The sequence below is a fragment of the Rousettus aegyptiacus genome, unplaced genomic scaffold (genome assembly GCF_014176215.1).
Source record: "Rousettus aegyptiacus isolate mRouAeg1 unplaced genomic scaffold, mRouAeg1.p scaffold_m13_p_1, whole genome shotgun sequence".
Lineage (NCBI taxonomy): Eukaryota > Metazoa > Chordata > Mammalia > Chiroptera > Pteropodidae > Rousettus > Rousettus aegyptiacus.
In genome coordinates, this window is record NW_023416284.1 from 127,135,169 (window position 1) to 127,144,254 (window position 9,086).

A 9,086-nucleotide genomic window follows, 5' to 3' on the forward strand; every position below is an offset into this window, starting at 1 on the left:
TGACAGCAATGTAGTTTTATTCTTTTGCATGTGGCCTTCCGGTTTTCCCAGCACATTTATTGAAGAGGCTTTCTCTCCATTATATGTTTTTGGCTCCTTTGTCAAAAATTATTTGCCCATATATATGTGGGTTTGTTTCTGGGCTCTCAATTCTGTTCCATTGGTCTGTGTGTCTTTTTCTGCCAATACCATGCTGTTTTGTTTACTCTCCCTTTTGTAGTATAATTCGAAGTCAAGCAGTGTGATACCTCTGGCCTTGTTCTTTTTTCTCAGGATTGCTTTGGCTTTCAAGGTATTTTGTGGTTCCATACAAATCTGATGGTTTTTTTTTTTGGGGGGGGGGTTCTATTTCTATAAAAAAAAAATGCCATTTAGATTTTGATGGGGATTGCATTAACTATATTGCTTCAGATAAGATGGCTATTTCTAACTATGGTAATTCTTCTAAGGAACATGGAACATCTTTCCATTTCTTTGTGCCTCCTTCAATTTATTTTAATAAAGTCTTGTAGTTTTCAGTGTATAGGTCATTCATATGCTTTGTAAAGTTTATTTCTAGGTATTTTTTTTTTGGCAATTGTGAAAGGAATTGTTATTTTTAAATTTTTTTCTGAAATTTCATTGTTAATGTATGGGAATGCAGTAGGTTTTATACACTGATTTTGTACACTGCAACTTTACTATATTTGTTTATTGTTTCTAATAGTTTTTTTTTTTATGGAGTCTTTTGGGTTTTCTATATAGAGAATTATGTCATCTGCAAAAACTGAGGATTTGACTTCTTCATTCCCAATTTGGATGCCTTTTATTTCTTTCTCTTGCTGGATTCCTCTATCTAGGACTTCCAATACTATGTTGAATAAGAGTGGGGAAAGCGGGCATCCTTTTTTTGTTCCTGATTTTAGAGGAAAAGTTTTCAGTTTTTCACCGTTAAGTCTAATATTAGCTGAGAGTTTGTCATATATGGACCTTATTATATCTCCCCAAGTCTATTCCTTCTCTTGAATTCTCTTTAATTCAGTGGTACTACCTTCTACCTAGCCACCCTTTCCTGGAACCATTAGATATCGGTATCTTCCTCTCCATTCTGACTTCTCCATACCAGCTAAACCTGCCCTATCATCTTCAAATGGATTAGTATATAGCCTGATAATGATTCTTCCTATTGCAGTCATGATCTCACTGAAACTTATTCTCTATTCCAGTGTGTTCTAGAATGCCTTTGAGAGAAAATCCCGTGAATAGAGGCTCAGTCTCCCATTAAATACAGCCATATACAGTGAGGCACAGATGGGGGTATAGATTATATTATACTCCCACTATGTTTGAGTGAAGAACTCAAAGACCCCCTACTTCACATAATTACAGTGAGAAAAGGGAATTATACCCAAAGTCACTTTTGCTTAAGAATTCTGCTTGCTTGCTTTAAAAAAAAAAAAAAAAAAAAAAGTGTGTTAATGTATTAGCTTTCTTTTGTTACCAGGACAAATCACCACAGTGGTTTAAAACGCATCCATTTATCATCTCCCATTAACATGGCTTAGAAATCTGGGCACAAACGTGCTCAGCTGGGTTTGCTGCTGAAGGAGGCTTCCCAAGGCGAAAATCAGGTTGTCAGCTGTGCTGGGCATTTCTCCAGAGGTTCTGGTGAAGATTGTGCTTCCAGGCTCACTCAGGCATTGGCAGAGTTCAGTTCCTGTGGTTGTAGGCTTGAGCTCCCCATTTCCTTACTAGCTGTCAGCTGGGGACCACAGTTTGCTTGTAAAAGCAGCCCACATTCCTTCTCAGGCTGTGTATGTGGCTCCCTCCAGCATTGGTAGATCCAGTCCCTCTCATGTTTTAAATGTCTCTCTCTGAACCTCCCTTCAGCTACATCTTTCTTGCCCCAGCTGGAGAAAGTTTACTGCTTTTAAGAGTTTACATGATTAGGTTGGGCCCACCCAGGTCATCTGGGATAATCTCCCTATCTTAGAATCGGTACTCTTACAGCTACACAGTCCCTTTTACCATTTAATATAACATATGCAAAGGTTTGCAGGCATTAGAGTGTTGACATCTTAGGGAAGCCATTCTGCTTATTACAGTGTAAGGAGAACAGAGAGAAGCTAGTCCAAGGACAGATAATTGTGTTTTGTCTATGGGCCCTCGATGTTTACCATAATGTGATAGAACGTGAGAGAAATGTGCTTTCACACTGCAGAATATAGGCACACCTCAGAGATATGGCAGTTCAGTTCCAGACCACTGTAATAAAATGAGTATCACAATAGACTGAGTCGTAATCTTTGCTGGTGGAGGGTCTAGCCTTTGATTTGTGGGGAAAAAAAAAAAAAGCAATACCTGTGGAGCACAAGAAGCAACACACAGGTATGCCTGTACTCAACCTCATTACGCTGGCAAAGGCTTGCCTACAACTTCCTCTGTGGTCCATCTACTCTGCCACATAAACTTGTCCTAGAATAGTTTGGGGCTGTGTCTACTGCTGGCTGCAGACCCCCACCTTTGGGCAGATGAACCAGACTCTGTTTAGTCTACCATATTTAGAATGGGGGCTAAGAGGCTAAAATGGAAAAGTAAAACCTCAACCTGTTGCAGTCTCTTGGTTTCATTCTGCTTTGGTTTTATTGTGAATTATCTTCATCCAAGAATGCTAATTAGGCAGACCTCAAAGCAGAATGCCAGAGTGATCTAGCTAAATGCAAAAACATGTTTGTTTGTTTTTTTTTTCTTCTTTTTTTTTTTTTCCTGGTTAAAGTTTTTTTTTGCTGCCTGATCCCCACTCATGGACTGGAGGCCTTTCCTTCGATGAAGCACACCAATACTGGGCCCTAGAATGAGGCAATGGTTCTGTTCCAGGAGAAACAAAAAGAAAGTGGAGAGGATCTTAGACTGCTGCCTGCACCCCTCCACCAAGAGCTTGGCTCTTAGAATGAGGCGTCAGTTAGAGAGAAGCTTGCTATTGTCCCCACTCCTGGGACATTCATGTCCAAGTCTTTGGGGGGGTATATTTTTTCACTTCTCTTGAATGAATAACTAAAAGTGAAATTGCTGGGTCCTGTGGTAACTGTACATTTAACTATTTTTAACCCTATTCTGTGTATATTTCTAGGTGTAATGCATGCTTTTGAATCTACTGTTTCAAACTTTAGAGGAAATGCTGGAGTTCGTTTTTTAAAAACTGATAGTACTATTTTACATTCTGGCCATCATTATTTGAGACTTTCTTATTTCGGATCTTTACTAACTATGAATTATCAATCTTTTTTTAAATTTTTAAAAAATTTTTAAAATTTATTTAAATTAGTTTCAAGTATACGTACAGTATATTGGTTAGATGTCTATATAGTTCATAAAATGATCTCCCCAATTGCTCCCTCCCTCCCCTGGCCCTCCACCTAGCCATCATATTAATGCTGACTGAATTATTAATCTTTTAAAGTTTTAGCATGTAGTGCTATCTCATTGGGGGTTTAATTTGCATTTGTCTGATGTCCGATGATGTTGAACATGTTATGTGCTTATTGGCCATTGGTATATTGTCTTCTGTAGGGTGTCTGTTTAAATCTTTTACTATCTGTAAATTGGATTGTTTTTCTTCTTGTCATTGAGTTATAATCATTCCATATGCAAGTCCTTTATCAGATAACGTCTTGTGAATATTTTCTTCCATCGTGTGACAGCACATCATACAGGTGCTTTCACGGCTATTAGTGTGTAAGGCGCAAATAAACTTAAAGACATAAGTCAAATTAAATTTGACCAAAATAAAAATGTAAAACAAATAATAGCAGAGGAGGCATCTGTGAAGTTGATATGTGAATGACTGGAATCCTAGAAAGAGAACTCTGGTCGCAGAGTGGACAGGACATTCTAGAGGTAACAGGCCTGAGAGGCAGGCAGCTAATGACAAGCAGGACCATGAGACACCTTCAGTTCTGCTTCAGTGGAAAACACAATAATGAAAGTCATGACTCTAGCCATGAAGGCACATAGGAGGAACAAAGCATTTACAGGTCGTAGTACATATTGTTGGTTGCTTTGTAGCAACTGGAGACTTAAAGGAAAATCTGAAAATGAACTGGCAACTTTCTCAAATTCGAAGAGCTTATGTTCTGACTTAGGATTTTCTAATTAGCCATTTCAGCCTGTGGTGATTAGAAGAGCGAGGGGAGTGTTTTTATTGAGGTGTTTGTTGAGGCAGCCTGTGTAGACTTCATTACAATTCTATTTCCTCTCATTTAGAACATACTGAGAAAAGCGGTTATTTGTGCTCTGCAATTGCTCTTTGAGCGTGTCTGAGGGAAAAGGCTGCTGACATTTTCAGTAAAATACATTCAGGTGTTTATTATGCTAAGAGTTTCTCACTTTCTGAGGAAGTTAATGTTTTATTTAAGAATTGTCACAAGGTAGTTCTCAGAATAGCCACATTCTTGTGCTGTTTAGGAGAAAACAGAAATCATTATACTGCATGTAGATTTTCATCATTACCTTTCATATACTGTGTGGTGTTTTTAGATATAGATATTTATATTTTTAAATCCTGAGTTTATTATTCTAAAGCTTCGGTGAGGTGGGAATTTGCACACACACACACACACACACACACACACATACACACCACACACAAAACCATTAGAAGAAAGGACATGCTCCCTCACCCAGTTAGGATGTGGCAAAGGAAATCAAGGGCAGGGTTCCCTGTACTCAGTGTGGTTTTAAGAGGAGCACAACAAATAGTCAAAACTAACCTGTATGGAGCCCACCTGCTCGCTCAAGAACAAAGCCCTGGAATTCTGCCCCCACTGTGCTGATGGCCCTGGAAAAACTAGTTGTCTGGAGACACATCATAGTAACTTGGGCAAAAGGAAGGCCTTAAATTTGTGTCCTGAATGAGGTGTTCTGTGAGATGGAGAACAATATTTTTGTGAGAGGTGTTTTCACCTCTCATATTTCTCCTTTTTGATCTCTTGGCCATGAAGTCCCTAAGAAATAACAGCTAATATTTATATAGTGTTTTTCAATTGACAAAGCAACCTTTATCTAGTGCTTTCATATTGACAAAGTGGTTTCTGCTAAATGTTTAACAACTGGCTTCCATCATGGCCAATTTCAACGTGAGGTGACTGAACATGGAGTTGGGGAAGAGATGGCACCATTAGCTCTGCCCAGTGGGTAACAGTCTCAGAGGGGGTGCGAACCAGCCACTGTGCATGCTTTCATTCAACTCCCTCTGTCTTACTCAATGAGATAGGTATTAAGTACTCTATTTTGTGATGAAGGCTTAAAGAAGCTCAGTAACGAGTCAGAAAGTGGTGGAGCCAGGACTAGAATTGAGTTGGTCAGATTAACTTGCCCAGGGTCACACAACTGGCCAGAGCTGTTGCAGGAGCTCGGAGCCAGGTGTTCTGGTCAGGCCTCACTTCTGAGGGAGCGAGCCCTCTAAGTTTTGTTTTCTAGGCTATGAAATTAGAAAGCTCCACATTATGGTCAGTTCTATAAACTATCAGAAGCACTCTTCTTTTATCTATGCTCATTAAAAAATTACTCAGAAATGAAACAAATATAATGGCTGCTCTGGGAGGGGCAGAGGAGAGAATGTAGAGAAGGCTCTAGGCCCTGCTCTGTCCCTGATTAGCTGGGTGGCTTTGGGGAATGATTTATCCTCTTAGTGCCCTGGTTTTCTCATATGTACAGTGGAGATGATTGGTGCCTGACACAGAGTAAGTGCTTAATAAATGTTAGCTATGCATGCTTTCTCAAAATGTTCTGGGTTTTCGTATATTTGATGAAACAAGCTGAGCTTTGCAGGAAAGCTTATGCATTCTTTATAAGTCCAGAAACCTGGGGAGTAATTAATTAATGGACAATTTATGAACCATTGTTTTCTCAAACCAGCTGTTATTATAGGTTCTTAGAAACACGTTTTAGAGTTTTATTAAACATTAGGATTAATATTTTTAGTTGAGTGATAAAGTAATTCGATGCCAGGGCTCCCTTATTCTGTTAATAAAAAAACAAATATTTCAGACACACAAAAAGATGGAAAACATAATGAACCAAGTATTGCCAACCTAGCTTGAGAAACAAAACATTTAAATATTGCTGAAGACTCCTGGGGACCTTTCCATGATCCCATTTTCCTCTGCCATTCCCAAGGTTACCATTACTCCGATTTTTCTGTTTATTTTTCCCATGCTTGTTTTTATACTTTATTTATATACATAGTCCCAAACAATATCCCCATGCAAAGTACAGAATTATTTTTTATGTTTTTAAATTTTATATGAATGATATTGTATGCAGCTTTCTGCTCTTTCTTTCAATAGCAGGGTGTGTGGGATAACTCCATGTTGATACATGCAACACTAGTTCATTGTTAACTATGATTATCATATTCCATTATTGAATAAATATATAACATTTAAAAAATTTTATTGATAAACATCGAATTTTTTTCCAATTTTTTTAACATCCCACAATGGTTAATATTTTTGTACATGTCTCCTTGGGCATATATGTGAGAATTTTCTCTAGAATTATACCTAGGAGTAGAATTTCTAGGTCTTTTATTCTTACTAGAGATTAAAAAAAAAACAAAACCTATTTACAAATTTGTTGTCAGTTTACCTGCTTACTACCAGTATATTAGAGTTCTAATCATCTGTATCCTTAAAATGCTTTATATGATTTGAATTTAGAAATATTCCATATCTAATGGATATGAAATGGTCTCAGTGTAACTCTAATTTGCATTTCCCTGATGAGTTGGGCCTCTACCTGTTTGCTCTCAGATCTTTCCCCTCTTCTTTCCTGGAGGGAGTCCATCTCTGAAAGAACAGTTCCCAGGGGCCCTCACCCACTGGTGTCCGCATAAGAGAAAGCACTGGTAGGAGATGGAAGCGAGGAAGCCAGGGTCTCTCTCCCCATCCATTCTGTTTCTGGTGGGGTCTCCAGCAGTGCTTTATCTCCTCCACAGTCCCTGCTCCCATTGTCCGGCCCCCGTCATGGCTACAACGCTGCTGGAGGCAGCTTCTCCATTTGGTGTCCTCCGGGCGGTCCCAGGCCTTGGATTCTGAAAACACTGTGTCTTCTCTTTCCTTTCCATCCTAGGGGTTTCTGTAGTTATGTCTTGGTTGCCTTACCTTTGGGGTTTACAAAGCCTCTGTATTAAATTACTTGTATTGAATGACTGGATGTGAATATTCCTGTCTATTCTGAACCCCAGCTGATCTAAATCAAGTGTGATTAAGCTTCTTTTCTTTCCTTCCTCTCTCTCTCTTTCCCTTCCTTTTTTTTCCCCCCTTTCTTCTTTTGCCATTTTGATTGTATCTGCTTTAAATTAACTGCATGTGTGTCTTTTTTTTTTTTTTACTGGGTTATCTTATTAATTTGTAGGAATTCTTTAAAAATTCTGACTATATATGAGTTGCAAATGTTTTATCCTGGCTGGAGGCTTAGATTATTATTTTTAAAGTGAAGTATTTTAATGCTCAGCAATGTTTATTCTAAATGTAATCAAATGTGTCAAGCTTTCCCTTTGTGGCTTGTATTTTTCATATCCCTTAAGAATCCTTTCCTACCCAGGAGTCAAAAAGATATATTACTGTTGTTTTGTTTTTTAACTTTTCTAACTTCTGTTTTTCACATTTCACATTCACATCAAGCTTTATTTTTCACATGTCAGGTATTTACTTGATCTGAAGTTCACGTTCACACACGGTACGATATCGAGGTCTGGTCATTACTTTCTTTCACGAGGGTAACCCAGCTATCTAGAACCAGGGTGTTCTGAAGCTGCCTCATACCAGCTCATGGAAATCCACTGTTACATTCTCAGAAATTTCATTAACTGGTTGTTAAACCTGTTGCTAGGTCATATCAGCCATGGTGAGAATATTTATACCAAAGAAATAGGCAAATGCTGCAAATGAACTCCCTCTCCAAGCAAGGGAACCAGTTGCTTAACGTACTAGCACACCTCTCAGAGAACTCCTTATCAAGAACCTTATTGTACACTGCGGTTTTTCAAACTGAAGATCACAACTCTGCCATGATTATGAAATCAATCTTGTGGGTTGCAATTATGCCTGTTTCAGTTTTCTGTGAAATGGAGCTGAGTAGAAAATACCAGAATGCATCATACATAGTAATTGTAACTATTTTTCTTAAATCAGAGTGGATAGTTCATAAACAATAGAAATGTATTTCCCACAGTTCTGGAAGCTGGAAGTCCAAGATCAAGGCACCAGCATGGTCACATTCTGATGAAGGCCTCTTCATAGTTCATAGTCTAACCTGTCTTGCTGCATCCCCACGTGGTCACATGGTTGAAAGGGCTGGGGATCTCTCTGGGGCCTTTTTTATAAGAACACTAACCCCATTCACGAGGACTCCACTCTCAGGGCTTAAGCAGCTCCCAAAGTCCCACCTGCTAGTACCACCAGCTTTAGGGGTTAGGATTTCAATATACTATGAACTGGGAGGTTAGGAGATAGAGTCACAAACATTTAGACAATAACAGAGATCCTGTGATTTTTTTTTTCTTTTTTTAGCCTTTGAGTCAGTTTTACTAACACACTTACCTAGAAAAGGGTTTGTTTCATCTAACTTTTCTAATTACTGGAAAAAATTCAAAGTATTTTCTTATTTTTGGTATTGCTTCTATAGCTGTAGTTAAGTTCATTTTTTTCCCATTTCTACTTTTTGCTGGTTCACATTAATGTTATCAAAGCATTAGCTATTTTATTAATGTTTTAAAGAATGGGTTTCTAGTTCATCCATCCTTTCTAATATATTTTTGTTTTCAATCTCATTACTTTTGCTCTTACCTTTATTTTCCATTCAGTGTGGATGCCTTACTATGCCTCCTTTTCTTCCTGGGACTAGGGAGTGGAGCTTAAGGGTAGGAAGAAGAAAATGTACTATTCTTGAAAGGAAATTAAGCCAAGAAAAATTGAGACAGAAATTTTCTCTGAGAAGTGCTAGGCTCAAGTTCTTTAAAGGAAAAGTTTTGAAATCTTTCTTCTGAGCTATTTGGAAAGCCCTAGAAGGTATGTTCTAGAGGAACATTTTAGAGAAGGTTAATG